The sequence below is a fragment of the Bicyclus anynana genome, chromosome 17, assembly GCF_947172395.1.
Source record: "Bicyclus anynana chromosome 17, ilBicAnyn1.1, whole genome shotgun sequence".
In the NCBI taxonomy this organism is placed as follows: domain Eukaryota; kingdom Metazoa; phylum Arthropoda; class Insecta; order Lepidoptera; family Nymphalidae; genus Bicyclus; species Bicyclus anynana.
Window position 1 is genome coordinate 3,397,662 of NC_069099.1, and position 17,171 is coordinate 3,414,832.

Genomic DNA, 17,171 nt, shown 5'->3' on the forward strand with positions numbered 1-17,171 from the left:
GGATAAAATTTTTATCCACCCATTATATCCACTGACTAAGGATATAAATCCACCCGTCATAGCATGGCCACAAGGGAAAGACAAATTAATCCCCGATTGACATTACGCGTGGAGATCGCGATGGGGGGTAGGGGGTAGGGGTTGTGTAGGGGTGGGGTAGGGGAGGAGTAGGGTAGAGGTAGGGTAGGGGTGGGGTAGGGGTGGGGTAGTGGTGGGGTAGGGTAGGGGTGGGGTAGGGGGGGAGGGGGGAGGGGGAGGGGGGAGGGGTTGTGTAGGGGTGGGTTGGGGGAGGTAGGTGGTAGGGGGAGGGGGTATGCGGGGGGGGGGGGTTTAGGGGGGTTGGGGGGGGTAGGGTAGGGGTAAGGTAGGGGTGGGGTAGGGGTAGGGTAGGGCAGGAGTAGGGCAGGGGTAGGGCAGGGGTAGGGTAGGGGTAGGGCAGGGGTAGGGTAGGGGTAGAGGTAAAGAAGGGTAGAGTAGGGATAGAGAATAAGTGCACTTATGTCACAACGAAGCTTGACCGGGTCCGCTAGTATCATAGATACTATAGATACCTACTACAAACCACCGCAAAAAACAATCACCAAACAAAACAATGCCAACAGAAAACAGATAAATAATATGCACAAAATAACCAAATATTATCAAATTTACGTTTATTTCGGACTATTAATATACCTAATACCAATTTATAAGATATATACAAATGGGTTGACAAGTCTTTCCCTCCGTTTATCCACCGGGGATATTATATCCACCGGCGTGCCCATGCGCGGTGAGTGGATAAAACGAGTGTGGGGGATAAACGTTTTATCCTCTCCCCGTGGATAAATTTCTCCCTTGCCCGTGCTAGCCCTGCTGTAGTGGTTAATAAAATAAACTGTCGATAAAAGGGAGGATGGTGTTAGTAAAAGTTACTAGGGCAACATGATCCAAGTTACGAGTGTATAATGATGATGATGATGATAATGATATGAGAATAATGTACCAAAAATCATCAACATCATTATCATCCCATATTCGGCTCACTACTGAGCTCGAGTCTCCACTCAGAATGAGAGTGGTATAGTACCGACAATGGATACAAGGAATGATATAAAGAAATAAATACACATTTCTGGAAAAACCCTAACAACATCAGTTGTATGATTCACAAATGATCAAATCATAATTTCTGATATCCAGAGAGAATCTTAATTTATGTTAATAAGTATTAACATACCAGTAAGAAAGCAAAACTCAAGGCTACATGGCTAACTAAAGTTGGCCTATAGCAGGAAGTTATCTATTTGAGCAGAGGTCTCATCTCAACGTGGCGTTCTGCTCTTTATGTAGTAGACTGAGAGCTGATGGTAATTTTTTAGGGTGTGATAGAATAGATAGAAAGCTATTGCTGCAGTAAATAAATAAATTTAATTAATATAAAGTTACCCAAATTACTGTTAATGAATTTGAAGTTAATTTTAAAGTCTTATTTCTCGTATTTTGGCGGATCAAGCAGACTCGACATTATATGGAACTCTATGACCAATAAAAGAGTACCTAATGCATCACAGATACAGAGAGCATGAGAACACGTGCTTTACTGCTGCGTCAATCAACCCTATTCGCTTAAACCTTATAAAGATTCAGGAATTCACCGTACGAATTGGTAATATTTAATTTGTTACTTTCACAGTTAAGCTTATAGTTTAAAAGTCACGTGTTTGTGGATGTAGGCCTCAGACACGGTTTAAATATTATTTTTGTATAATTATTTGGTAGGTATGGCTTAGATTGTAAAGTACTTTTCACTCTACCCCCACACCCCATTTTTTCATAGCGGTTTTAGTTTTTTTGTATGAAAGAAATTTATATCTCAGAACAACATTTCAATTAGTTTTATTCAATGCCTCCTTGATATTTACCACTAGCTCTTGTCCCGTAGATAGCTACAGGTTCCGCCAGTTACCCGCCAGCTACGGCGTAGCAAGCTTGTTGCTACGAAAACACACCGATAGCGCGCTACGAATATTTTATGAACTTTTGTTTTATTCATAAACAACTCTCTGATAAACAAATCATCGTATTCTATTAATTTGCTTCAGAATCAAGTGTTCTTTTTATGAATTTGCTGAAATAGTAGAGCACATTTACAAAGGTGAGTTTTGGTGGTTTTAAATTTTAAATGAACTGCACATTTTTAAATCTACCTTTTTTCGACGTTTTATTTTTTGCTCTCATATTTTTAGACGACATTATCTTTTTTTCGTGATGTAAGTTTTTATGTTTTGAGATCTCAGTGCTAATGGATTTTCCATTACAATATTTTTATTTCATTTTTGTTTTAACATTACGAGTATGTGTTTTTTAAATGTATGAAATGAATAGAAATTTAAACTTCTTTCTTTATGCATCAGCTTATTTTTGAATACTTCTACTACGTTTTAATTTATTTTAACTAGTAAATATGCTCCTTTATTTGAATGTTTTTAAAAATTTAAATAATACAAAAACTGCGAATGTTGCAATTTCGCCATGACAATAACAATGCTTATTTCTGGTATTATCTCACAAAAGCAATGCAAACGCAATAGCTATCGTTCACATCTAAAATGCTTAGCTGTATAAACGATCCGCTGTCCGTGGTTCGATTTCCAGCTAGGGAATAGGGTATAGGGATTTTACATTTTAAGACCATGACACAAATATTCAACAGAAAATGGTTTAAATTTCATTGAACATGAGGTGAATACTTCATAAACAAATTTTAACGCGAATATTCCCTTCTGAGTTGGCTGATAAAAGATAACCTTTACATAGAGGTTTGAATAACAAACTCAAGTACTAGGGTAAGATGAAAAGGTGGAGATATTAAAAGGGTCACAGCCTCACTTGATATGTCATTGAAGGCATTCGAGAAAGGCTTGCCTAAAACCACCTACAGACTGTCTAATAATAACCTACTTAATATACTCGGTATCTTTATTTTTTAGTCGCAAAATTCACCTACTACGAAAGCGAAATTTTAATTTTTCTCAGACTAATAACATAAGGACTAGCCGCACCCAAATTTACGAACAAAACTATCATTTTGTGAGGAAAACGAACTTAGATTAGGTATATATCTTATGCTAAACTAGAAGTTGTTGACCGTTTTTACAACATTCAACTACACAAAAAGGTATTCTGATGGAGCTCTTTAACCGATGAATACGATTACAACTATGAACCATCGATTCCATAGAGACATGCATAAACAATATAAAGTTACACATTCCTAACATAATAAATTACAAGTAACATACAAACATAAAATTGAAGCATTGATCAAATGGTAAGCCCAACCAAACCACAAAAGGTGTGCGACTACGGAGTGTGAGTTCGTGGGTTCGAGTCCTTGGTTGGGCTATGAAACCAAGTTTTCTTTTTGGTTCAGGCACAGAAAACATATGTACAAGGTTCAGGCATAGTTGGGAGGGTGGGGGTTATAACCTACGTGTCTCGGGAAACACAGCCATCAGTGGAACCGGTTACGATCATTACGTAATAGTAGGCCTTACAGAGTCAAACATACCCGCCCCTGCATTTGAGCTAAGTGTCGAGTCTAAGCTACATGTCCCCATCTAAATATATAAAAACAAAAGGTCACTCAACACGAAATATCTAAAAACGCTAGACGTGCAAAGATGATAGATACAGTAATTAAGTGTCGCCGCACACGGGCTACACGCGACAGCCACAAACGCCGCTACACGAAGCAAGAAGGGGCCACAAAAGTAGGTGAAGCGCGCGACAGCCACTTGTAGTCGGTGGCTGCTACTTTTTAACCCATACATGCAGTATCATAATCGCGCGAGTGGTTCGTTGTGGCGTTTTGTGGCCGGTGCGGGCCTCAAGAAGCGAGCAGCGGCGATTGTAGCGTGTGGCGGCCTCCGGCGTCAACCGTGTGCGGTGAGTCCATATAAAACGTATGAAAACTACAGGAAATATAGTGGTAGCGGGGTTTTGCGGTTGTGGCCGGTGGCCCGTGTGCGGGAGCCCTTATAGTTAATAGTAACCGACGTGCAGCGGTTTCACCCGCGTAGTTCCCGTTCCCATGAGATTACGGGGATAAAATAAATACAGCCTATGGACACTCACAAATAACGTATAGTTTTCTAGTGGTAAAGGAATTTTTAAAAACGATTATGTTTTTTCAAGATCCAGCGATTACCTCCTACACCAGCACCAACTTTACCTCTTTATATTATTAGTAGGTATAGGATAGACGGTCCACTTAGAACGGAGTTTGGCATGGCCGGATTAAGGAGATCTAAGGGCGAACGAAGTCGCGGGCGTCCGCTAGTAAGTATCTTATAAGAGAGAGGAGGCTTGTATTGTACCAGGAGACCATAAAAAATAGGCTAATGATGTCGGATTACAAAGTCGTTCATACGAACATCAAGTGTATCAAAGCTTTATTCGGGTCACGGCATTCCTTTGTAGATTATGTTATTTCGCAAAACTAATATGTAAGATTGCTCGTAGACGCTGTTATAAAGAAAATAAGGAGATATCCCATTTCAAAAGCCAATACCAATTATTCTGTGCCTACGGAAAAATTTACATTTAGTTGCTTTCTTATCATTACACAGTACAAAATTAAGTCGCTTTCGATGTTCGTTTAGTAGTTATATCCTTTAGACGGATTTTAATGCATTTTTCAATAACAGAAAGAGTTATTCACGAGAAAGGTTTGGAATATGTTTAATAGGTTCATGTGCATAGAGAATAAATCAGAGATTTTTAAAAAGCAAAGGCGTCTGGCGGGTCGTACGTTTCGTTACGTTATTTTTTTTTATTTAGCATGGTTGTTTTTTTTCCATCCTCTATTATAGACAAATAATATTATTAGTATCTACATAGCATCCTGCGACGCTAGGCGGGTCGCTAGTAATAGTTATAATTAAAATATATAAATATTTTTTTTAATTACGGGCGGGTTTGGCAGGTAGATTTACAGTGTAAATGTAAATAATCACAGAATACGTACAAGTATTTAATTCTGAAACGATTATAATCAAATGTCACTGACCGATTTCGGCTGCTTTAGTTCAACGAGATAGTCAAGAATCATTAAAAAATCATTAGCTTTTCTTATTATACAATTTTTATGAGTGCAACGTATTTAATATAAACTACCGGAATAAGCATTAATACAACTAAGGCAACCTTGCGACAGTACACAAATACAAACGGCAAAACAGCCTTTAAAGCATGTCGCAGATACTCGTAAAAGTAGCTACATCCGTGGGTATAAAACATTGAGCCTTTATAAATTATCTTTTCTTTTTCTTTTATGAGATATTTATAAAATCTGTAGGCTTACCTACTAACACGTGCAAGACCCTGATCAAACTGAGTGGGCGGTAAATATTACTTTACAGATAGCTTCCATTTCTTTATTTAACTTGAGATGTTCGCCATGTCTACATAATTAAGCATTTATTTACTTTATGGCATTTCTAACTTCATTGAGCGAAAGCAAGGCGAAAGCGAAGCGAAAATATGCGAATTAGTGAATGATAATTTTGCACCTTCAAAGACGTTCGTTCAACGTTCCAACTTAGACATCATAATTCCTTTCCAACAGGCGATATAGTCATCACCATCACACAAGAAAAATGATGATTTTTGGAGTTTACTCCATAGGAATCGATTTTTCAAATATAGCTACCGGTATGAAAAAAATATGGGCAGTGAAATTCGATGAACGAATGACAGCGTTACGTTTTTTGTGCGCAACCTATTCTGCGCACCTCCCGTCAAGCTGTTGAAGGACGCGCACGCCGCGGCCTACTGCTCCTCGGATGCGCACCTTTCACTTTTCAGGCGTAGCTATTGAGACGTACATAGTAGCTGCGGGGCAACATACACCTATTTAGACAGTCGATCTGAAAGAGTAAACTCCACTCGTGCGTCGGAGCTGACACACACTTTTTTATAAGTAGAACCTGCTGGGTTTTTGTCTTGACGGCTCTTTTTCAACATCATGACAAATCATATCCTCACTTGATAGCGGTTTTTAGATCACAGTTGTTTACGAAGAACGATTATATGGGTTTTTAGCGTAGAGTTACAAAACTTGACTTGGGAAAAGATTTTTCGTGGTATCCCGTAGGAAATATAAAAAATTACGTATTTTACTTCTATAATCGAGTGTTGAAACCGCCGAACTTTGAAACCTGTTCCCAAAACCACGGTCCTAACTCCATACTCGTCTGCCGTATTTCAACTATGTTGCTGACAATCTTTCAGCTTTTATTTAATGAAGAGATCTGGCCAGTACAGGGAGTCCATAATTTTTGGCACAAAATGAATTTTGAAAACTGAGTTTACGGGAAGGTTTTGTCCTTAGATAGGTATGTTTTATCTTTACGTGATAGGATACGCTTTATTAAATCAACCTAATTTTGAAATGTCCCAGTGCGAATACCTAATAATTACTGGGACAGCAGTGTTATAGAAGTTTAAGAGCTTGTACACATAAGTGTTAATATTTGAATACCGTTTTCCGAAAACGGCGAAGGTCGACGATCCCTAGTTATTTCCCCGGGGAGACCATTGTAGTTAAATTAAGCAATAAAACAGAATATTATTGCCTCAGGGCTCAGAGGTGGCATCGACGTGCATTAGTGGTGAATTATTGAGGTCTTGTAATGGAAATTCTCTGTGTATATTATCTGTACTACTATATTTGAGAACTTTTACCACCTTCATTCCATGTTCTCCAGTTATGCATAACTGTCAGGAAGAATACTATGGTTTTAAACGACCAAATATGTTTGCAAACTAGGTCGGTTTTTGATTTGTAGGCAGGCAGGTTTAAGGTTAAAATAGTAGATTGTTATACAAGGGGCTAAAAAGACCCATTATATACGAGGTATTTTTAGGGCCCGAGACGAAGGCGAGGGCCGCCTAAATAGAAACCGAGTTTATAATGAGTTTAGCCCCACGTGTTACACTCTGCTTTTCACTACGATTGCGAGAAAATAAAATAGTTTAGTACAATATTCAATGATATATTTTATTAGAAAATTTAAATGTAGGTAAAAAATGCTACAACTTTGGATGTTTCGGGGAAATGCTTTTACCCGGTAACTTAAATTCCGACTACAGTGAAGTTGAATAATGAATATGAGGGGTAAACATGTTAGATAATTGTTTAAAAAACACCATGCGTAAGTTGTAAGTAAGAATGCACTTGTTGTTCTTTTCTCCACTTATTAAATTTTTCGTAAGTAGGTGTTTAATTTGTAAGTCTTTTTTGATCCATCTCCAAATTAGGGTCACCATTCTCACTAGATGAAGACATAACAATTAATGTTGCGAAACATGTAAATTACGTTCACAAATTCACAATGAATTTATTTAAAAATATCAAGTAATTAGATTATTCACGACAATAATTGTTTTTAAATTCTCGCTCTTTAATTTTATTTTCTTTATTAATATAATTTTTTCCCATGAAGAAAAGGCAAAGGTACACCGTGCACCCTTGTCTTCAAATCTCGCTCTATAAATTCGCAACTCAATAAAAATCAAATAAAAAAAAATAACCGCATTCCACAGACAAGAACGCTGCATTTTATTCCAATTCCAAGTTTTATTTTTATCAAACAGTCAGGACCTTACCTCTGGCTCAATCGCTCGACGCGCGGAGCCATATAACCTCCTTTGATATAAAGTGGGCTAGTACTTGGCTAGTACTCGTAACAGACAATAATTAAAAAAACAAAATTACTTTAGCCCCTAGAGGCTAATATGCTTGTTTAGCCCCGCTGTGGAGTGGTAATATGACAATGTTTTTGAGCAAGAGTAGTGAAAAATCTTTTAAAAAGCTACGTATTAATTAATTACCAAGCATGAAAACTTTATTTACACTTTACAATATAATTGAGCACCGAGCTTTGTGAGCCTTGAGTCTTTGTTAAAACACTATGATAATTAATAAGGGTATCTATTGTAAGGTCAATAAACTGTGTGAAAGTAATATAATTACAAATAGCTAGGAGTCCCTGAGGGACATTCGTCACTGCCAGTAATAAAGTGGCCATGGACAAGATAACTGACTGGTGTCACTTTACCGAAGCAATAAAACGCTACAAATGAATACACTGTTTAAGGCTTTGTTGTTAGAACAGTGCTGGTTATATCAGTTCTGAGTTTTCTCGTTCTGTGGAACATTATTATTTTTAATTATAATCGTTTAGAATACGTAAATAAACAAAATATGTACTTAGTTTAATTAACTCTACCAAATATATTTTAGTATAAGTTGTAAAACCAATTTATTTGCAGTTCCACAGTGGTTCCATACTCTATCTTTGTCATCTCATACAATAGATAACAGCAAAACTTTAAAAACAAAAATGAAAATTTCTTGTAGGTATTTTTAAGTAATGAAGTTTTTATGTAATGAAGATAAGTGTTTAGATAACTTAAGTTTATGCATTGTTTTATAACCATAGGCTGCATGAATGAGGTATGCTAACAACTAACTTTTAAATTCAAGAATCGATTTTTCACCGCCTATCACACAAAACCATCACAAAACTCGCTATAATTTAAATAATATACCATTTTTTTCTAGATTTTTTTTGTGCTTTTATTTATTAATTATTTTTCTTTATAAAAGAAAAAAACACTCATATCGTAAATTTATTTCATTTATTTCATCAAAATATCCTAATCTGTTGACAGCGCTCCTAGAGTGCGGATTTTAAAACTGTCAGTAATCGTCGTATATTTGTTTTATAGAGGTAATGAGTGACTATATGCCATCCTTGTTCTTTTTACTACATGTAATGTAAGTTAGAACGTGAAAATAATAGGTTTAAACAACTCAAAAATGGTCAAAATGAATATAAATAAGTACGTCATCGCGCTGCAGGAGATTGCTTCACAGACTGGGGTATTTTGACAAATTTTATTTATAAATCGGTACTAGGCGAGCATGACACGTAAGAAAGTAAGAGTAAATCGCAACAAATTTTGCAAAGGCAATGAATAATACAACAACATCGAACTGCTCCATAAACATTTCGCGAGATTAAAATTTCATGTAAAGAGCGATTCAGCTGAAGCCGAGTCAAAGGCAACACTAAACTAAACAGTTAAACACAAGCAAGCCAGCGGCGGTACCGCTAACTCCCGGCCCCGAGGGTTTTATATACAGCCAGCTAAACGCCTTGTAACAGTTACTACGTGCATGTACAGTTTAAATTAAAGTTTTAGTTATTATAAAAATACTACTAACCACACTATACATATAATGTTATAAAGTTGAAAGTTTGTGTATAGGCGTGTAAGTATGTTTGTTCCTCCTTTACGGTGTGTCTATTGAAGCGATTTGGCTGAAATTTGGAATGGCAATAGAAAATCCCGGAAAATCCATGGTTCCCGAGGAATTTTGTGAAAAACAAAATTTCACGTAGACGAAGTCGCGGGTGTCCGCTAGTTATAAATAGTATGAATATTTTTTTGAAGTGAATTTATTAATAGTGAAAAAGTCTTAACTTAAAATAAAACTGTAACAGGTCAAATTCTGTAGACACTACATTGCAGATATTTTGAAAATTTTTGTTGTACTCGTACATATAATCTATACTGAACCCAAAAATATTTCTATTTTTGTCTGTCTGCTTGTCTGTCCGTATTATTGTTCACCAGGCTATTTTTGTTCACGCTGAAAGTATGAATGAATTGTAATGAAACTGGACACGATTTGAGACTATACGAAGAAGGTTTGCAGTCTAATTACTTTTTGTTGCGAAAATAAAATTAGAAGGGGATGAAAAAGGGATTGAAAATTTGTATGGAAAGTCCTTAATTTTTCACGTTAAAACTGGGAATATTGGCCGTAGCATTTCCTCTCACCTACGGTCATCTGGAAGAAATTGCTTTAGCGATAGAGTCGCCTTAACATGCTATTCGTAGTTTTAAGCCTTTTTTTGTGTGAGTAACAAGAATCATAAATTAAATATTTTTATTAGTAAAAAAAAGTTAATCCACAAAAATAAAGTGAAAATGAAAATCTATACTTGCACATAAATAAAATTATTGTGGTTTGTGATTTCAAGATAACTGTAATTTCACAAATTCTTATAGTTATTTACACGATACTTCACGATACAAACTCATACAAACTTTTTAAAAAAATTGTCTCTGTCTGTTTTTCCAGGCTAATATCCCTGGAACGGCTAAAATGACATGAAAGGCTAATCAGGAATATACAACTTTTTATCTAAAATAAAATTCTACTCTGGATTTATGAAAAATAGTATTTCACGCAGACTAAGTCACGGGCGCCCACTAGCTAGTACGTAATATTAAAAAAGTGTTGTTAAGTAGAAACCTATAAAATAAATTCCCGGTCGCCGAGCATTAACACTAAATTCACACGTCAAAGGACAGTTAAATAACAAATTCACCGAAATATCAGGTCTGTACCAAAAATAAGCAACATTAATATTCAACGAATAATAAATATCCAAGCTTTGTATATTGGCCTCTGATTCAGTATAATTTGGCCCTGCTCACAATTTTTCATAAACATACAATAATATCGATGCGGCAATTTGTTTACATTGCTCAAATTTTAATTGGTTTGCGGTTGATTTTGTTTTTGTAAACAAAAACCAATCAACCGACGGGCCTGGGTATAATATACTTGTAATAAACTGTATTATTTTGTACTACTTGTTTCTAGCACCTGCAATGATTAGTTGAAGTTTTCATCAACTTTTTTCTTTGTACATAATATTCCTCTTTTACCTTAAATTTAGCGCAAAGCAGCTCTGCTGTCTATAGAACTTTTGAGAAAGAGGAGATCCGCCGAATCCAACTCGGCAGGACATCATTCGGGAAACTTCGCGATATCTTTTCGTCTAAAATTCTTCAGTGCTTCAAGACTAAAGTCTTCGAACAGTCCGTTTTGCCAGTAACCTATGGTTCCGAGATTTAGTCGCTAACTATGGGCCTCATAAGAAGGCTCACAGTCACACAGCGGGCGATGGAACGAGCTATTTTAGGAGTATCTCTGCGTGATCGAATCAGAAATGAAGAGATCCGCAGATGAATCAGTTCGATCAACACTGCGCTTTCTAGAGAGGGTTGCCGTTCCAGCACCTTGGAAAGCACCGTCCAACGGCTCTTCGAACTATATGCCCCGCCCATTGCCACTTTAGCTTCGCGACTCGTTGAGCTATGTCGGGGACTGTATTCTTCTGCGGATCTCCTCATTTCTGGTTCGTAAACGCAGAGATACTACTACCACAGCTCGTTCCATCGCCCGCTTTGTGACTCTGAGCCTTCTTAAGGTAGGTATATTGTTATGTGTAAATAAAGTATTATTTTTCTCTGACAATCAGGCTATAATTAGATATGTACCTCGTTGTTAAAGATGCTTGACTAATTAATTACGGTGATTATTAAGCATGATGCAGAGGCACTTAGTAGAACTCAATCATCCCTCCATAACCTTGGGAATTAAATGAACATCAATCCTCCGAATTTCTCTAAAAAGAAAACTTATTTAATTTCGAATAACACAAAAGGGTTTTATGCCTTCAAACCAACCCTTTGTAAAAATAATGTCATTTGGCTTTAGAAGTGTGGGAGGTTCGATAAAACATAACTCCCTTTTAGCTAATGGCTCTATTGTTATGTGACCCTGGTGTTATATCAGTTATCACACAAATGATCCCTTTGTCGCTTGGAGGCCCTTTTGTTGAAGTTTTTTCAAATGTTATTCCCAAAATAACGTGTCGTCTAAAACTCACTTTGATTTGAATTTTGAAGTTTGGATGTTTTTTAGTTACCTAAATTTTTTCGTGGCACAGTGAATGCGCGATGGATTTACAAGATGGAGGTTTCTTAGTTCGATCCCAGGCTGGGATTAAGGTTTTTTTTAGGTCCATTGGCTGGTGGCTAGTTACCACCACCTAGCCACGGCCAAAGTGCAGAGTTTCATACTACTCCTAACAAGTTAGCCCGCTTCCATCTTTGATTGCATAATCACTGACCATCAGGTGTGATTGTAGACTGTAGTCAAGGGCTAACTAGTAAAGAATAAAAAAAAACTTTTTATCCCAGTATATGATAGGTAGGTACTATGAGCATATCATATACCGATATAAGCAAAGAAGATTTTTTTGCTTTTTTTAGTTATCTGAAAAAACCGAATTTCTTATGAACGAAGTCGCCTAAACCATAGTAACTATATTCTGTGCCTAAACCGTACATATCTACCTAATAAATAAAGCAATTGTTTTAAGATTGAAAACGTCTTGAGATTTGGTTCGAAGATTTTTGTTTTCTTTCAACATACCTTAAAACGATGTTGTAATTATTACTTCAGTTTAATTCACGTTTAACAATAGACCGCCTAAAGATCACAGGCCGATTGTTAAACAATATTATTAACGAAAATAATAAAAAATCCATTATAAAACTACTCGTACGAGTATATAATGTAATAAAATATGCGAATGGTTTTGAACTTTACTTTTATTAAACACAAATAACACTCAACAAGCGATCTGTGGGAAGTTAGACACGAGACCGGTTTCAAAGTTAACACAAAACCAATAAAACCTACGTCCCTGCGGTATAACAAAAGGACCCTTCGGCCAATGCTTTTATCCTTATGTCGTCCTAGTACCATCACACTATTGTTCCAAATATCCCTTTATTCCCGAGGTCCCTTTATTCCTTTTTTTCTTGGTAAAAAAAGTTAAAGATTTCTATTTCGTAGGAAAGTCGTATTCACAATTCCTTTTTGATCTTTTAATACATTTTCACTCTTTTTAAAAAAGTAGGTAACATTCTCACTAGTTACTGAACTAAATAGGTGACCTGAATTGAATCAAGCACTAAAAATGTCTCTACACTTTTCTACTACGTAAAAAGGTAACAAATAGGTATCGTTGGATGTTTTTGAAAGAAGATTTATTTCAGAGAGTTTACTCGCGAACTTTTAGATCTAGGTTTCTGTTTTTACAATAGGAACACCAGACATGGCAGTGATTTATTTACACCATTGTACTTCGAGTACGTATCCTCATACTAAAACGGTTTGATTTCTCGATCACACTGCAAATCTCGAATGTCCTTCCAGATTCTTCTTTTTCCCTAACACCTGCCACCTGCTCTCTGGATAATTTTGCTTTGATTGTAAATAGGCATTTACTAAGCAAGTGTGTTCCACGATCAGGCAGCACGCTGTATATACGACCAAGCGCAGCTTCATAAGCTCTCTTGGTCGCAATATACTCTGGGGCGATATAATATTAGGTATGTTTTCGTGAAATTCAGATTTCATAGGATTTGGAGGGATATAATATTAGGTATGTTTTCTTGAAATTCCGATTTCATAGGATTTTATAAAATCTATATCTATTTTAGAATTTATTTATATCTAATCAATAACGTACGAATCTACGTATCTACTATTACATTATTAATTCTGTATCGGTGGTTACAAAGTGGTTGTGGTAGTTAGTGTTAAGACCTAATATCTAAACACTCACCTCTACTAGCACCTTCCCGAATGGCCCTCTAAGCCGAGGTCTGAGTCTCATAGGAGACGCCCTTAGAGAGCCGTTCCGTCCTCTATCTTTATTTCAGCCTTCGAGCCTCATCAGGCGATGCTTCTGCGCTCGCCCAAACCTCCCGGTCCATAGTGGACCCACATGGAGCCATCGGCACTTACTCAACACAAAAAAAAAACCACTAGCGTTCGATTGGAGCGCTAAATTATATGTTAATAAATCGAGATGGCGTTCAATATACGCCGACACGCTTCCAACTACCGTCCATTAACCGTATGGCATTCAATTACTACCTAAAATACGGCAGGTAGTATGGTTACTCGTACATTAGCACTTACTCTAGGCTATTTGATTTCTGTCTGACATTGTTTAAATTAGGCCATAAATTGTGGCTACATCTAAGTTTTGTATAAATTGTTATCATACCACGGTAGATATAACAAATTGTATAAATATAAATCCCGAAGTGGGAATCATGGATTATTATTAGGATAGGATAAACATCTGATAAAAAGTCTGAATAACCTCCTCTATCTATCAGTGAAAGTCCCGTGAAAATCGATTCAGCCGCTCCAGAGACTATCCCGTACAAACAGATAGACAAACAGTTTAAAAACCTTGACGGCCTCCGTGGCGCAGTGGTATGCGCGGTGGATTTACAAAACGGAGGTCCTGGGTTCGATTCCCGGCTGGGCAGATTGAGATTTTGTTAATTTGTCCAGGTCTGGCTGGTGGGAGGCTTCGGCCGTGGCTAGTTACCACCCTACCGGCAAAGACACCGCCAAGCGATGCCGTGTAGAAACCGAAAGGGGTGTGGATTTTCATCCTCCTCCTAACAAGTTAGCCCGCTTCCATCTTAGACGGCATCATCACTTACCATCAGGTGAGATTGTAGTCAAGGGCTAACTTGTAAAGAATAAAAAAAAAAGATCGAGTTAAAGTTTCGCGTCAACTGCGCCAATGTAATAGAAACCTTAGTTCTTCAAGATAACTGAGGTCTACGCTAGTTAAACTGTCTTAAAGTGTATCGTGTCGAGTTATTGGCTTTATGAACATCTAACATGACTTTATGAACTTGATATATAGTACTACGAATACCCACGAAGTTGGAGGTAGTTTCACATCGCTTCAAGGACTTCGGAAGTCGGAACTTGTAAATACCCAAGATATTTTAAACTTAGTTAACTTATCTTGGTAAGCTCCAATATAACTATAGTTACGTTTAGAGTTTATTTCCTAGTAGATAAAATCCAAATTGCTAAATTTAATGTGCTGTTTTCTAAGTATAGGTGCACCTTTCCGAACTGATAGGTGTTTAAATAACTTTAGTTGTTTACAATGCGACTAAATGAAATTAGCCACTTTTGTGCGCTTCGGTATCGACGTAATAGTGACACATCTTTTTTTTTTTATTCTCTACAAGTTAGCCCTTGACTACAATCTCACCTGATGGTAAGTGATGATGCAATCTAAGATGGAAGCGGGCTAACTTGTTAGGAGTAGGACGAAATCCTCACTCCTTTCGGTTTCTACACGACATCGTACCGGAACGCTAAATCGCTTGGCGGTACGTCTTTGTCGGTAGGGTGGTAACTAGCCACGGCCGAAGCCTCCCACCAGCCAGACCTGGACCAATTAAGAAAACCTCGATCGGCCCAGCTGGGGATCGAACCCAGGACCTCCGTCTTGTAAATCCACCGCGCATACCACTGCGCTACGGAGGCCGTCAAAAACATCATCATCTCATCTGACATCTCACATCTGATAGTTTATAATCTTTGGCTAGCTTTTATACAACATGGAATGCCTAGCCACAAATGCGCCTATTATGTACAGCCGTTGCGAAGATCTCTACTACTATAAACTAGCCTAAAATATAAGCGAGCGAGCCTTAGATAAATATTTTTCAAAGCTCACCAATGGTTATTATTCATGTGGAAGCAAAACATCGTCGTGATTGGTCGAGCTCTGCGAATTCGCGCGGTTGCTTCCGACAAACAAATATTGGTTTTCAGTTCACTTGTTTTTTTAGTGGAATGAAACTAGACGGGAATATTTAATCAAAATGCTGCAGAACCTTAATGAAAATAATTTGTAATGATAATATGAATTTTACATCAATCAACGTTTTTTTACTGAAAAACAGGTACTTACATTATTTTGAATAAGAGTTAAAAAACTAACTATTCGTCAAGACTTGCTACCGAACAAACAAAAGGAGATCATTTTGGGCCCTTTTTGAAAATGCCGGCCAACAAAATAAAAATGGCATGAATCGTTAGAACTTACGATTCGGAGTAATAGCATATATGCATAAAAGTTGTAGGAGGACTCTGTACCAAGTTATACAGGTATGACCAAGTTATACATTTTTTTGTTATCCGCCACTTACAAAAAGAGCCCAAAAATGTAGGTATGGAGCGTGAATGATCTTCCTTTATAGAATTTATTCAATAAATTTTGTTTATTAAAACTTACAAATCGCACTGTGATCCAATTCCACTGACAGTCACATTGTGAAATTCTGAGAACAAAACTATGTAATGTAGTTAAGTAATGAAAAATACCTACCTACGTAAAAAAAAACAATTGCATTTTATACGGAAGCATCGGAATATCGGCCGTACCGTCGCTTCCACAATCCACTTTAAAAACCGATGTTGATTTTGTTCGGAATTAAAACAAAACATTTTGAAATTCGAACCTCTCTCCGTGCAAACAAACTCATTTTGTTTGCGCTCGTTCCAGTTTTTTTCCACATTTTTATGTATCCCTGGTGTATCGGTTTTAATATGCATTTATATTTCCCACAAGTTAGGAAAGAGTTTCATTAAAAAATAATAAAAACCAACATAGCTCCCATTATAGTCAGGGATCCTTAGAACATTTTGTACACTAATTACTAATATGCTATTTTTAGTAATTAGTGTACAAGTTAGCTTCATCTCGATGAGACGATCAACTTTTTAATTTACGAAAATTCTTTATTCTGGTAGCTAACTGAGTTACCAGGAAATGAAAATTTCAGAGCTGGAACGAGATAATGTACCACGCAATACGTAGGACAATGCGGCTATTAAATTGTTTATTAATTAAGCAGTAAAAAAAAAATTGGTTGATGTAGTACATTACTGCAGCGACCGGCAAGAAAGTCATTGATGGACGAACATATGAATGAGGGCCGAGGCGAAGCCGAGACACACATACGTATGTCCATCAATGCCTAGTTGCAGCCAAGGCGTGTATAGTACTTTTCTCAAATAATGCACGGAAATTAAACTAAGTAGAACTTTTATTTGAATATACAATTTATTGAATGTACAAACTCATGTATTCTGAAAATAGAATATCTACTTAAATAATTATTTACTGTGCACTTTACTCGCGTCTAGTCTCCATATATCTTCTCTCATCCCTGTGTTGCAGCCTGTGAGCTGTCTGCTTGCAATAAATCTCTCGGCAATCGATACATAGCAGCACTTCATCTTTCATGTTGTCTTGGTACAGGACAGCCTAATCAAACACAAATTAATGCTTGGTTTCACATTTCTTCATGGAAAAACTTCGTTAATCGGGCACACACTTACACACAATATACAT

The 17,171-nt window shown here is 36.9% G+C and overlaps 1 protein-coding gene across 1 annotated transcript in view; it reads left to right on the forward strand.

The window, feature by feature from the left end:
* Positions 1–428: 428 nt before the first annotated feature.
* Positions 429–17,171, forward strand: part of LOC112044676 (ankyrin repeat domain-containing protein 29-like) — a 55,769-nt gene continuing 39,026 nt past the window's right edge. The window contains exon 1 of the mRNA XM_052886433.1: positions 429–2,137. The gene's annotated coding sequence lies outside the window, so the exon portion shown is untranslated. The remainder of the gene's footprint in view (positions 2,138–17,171) is intronic.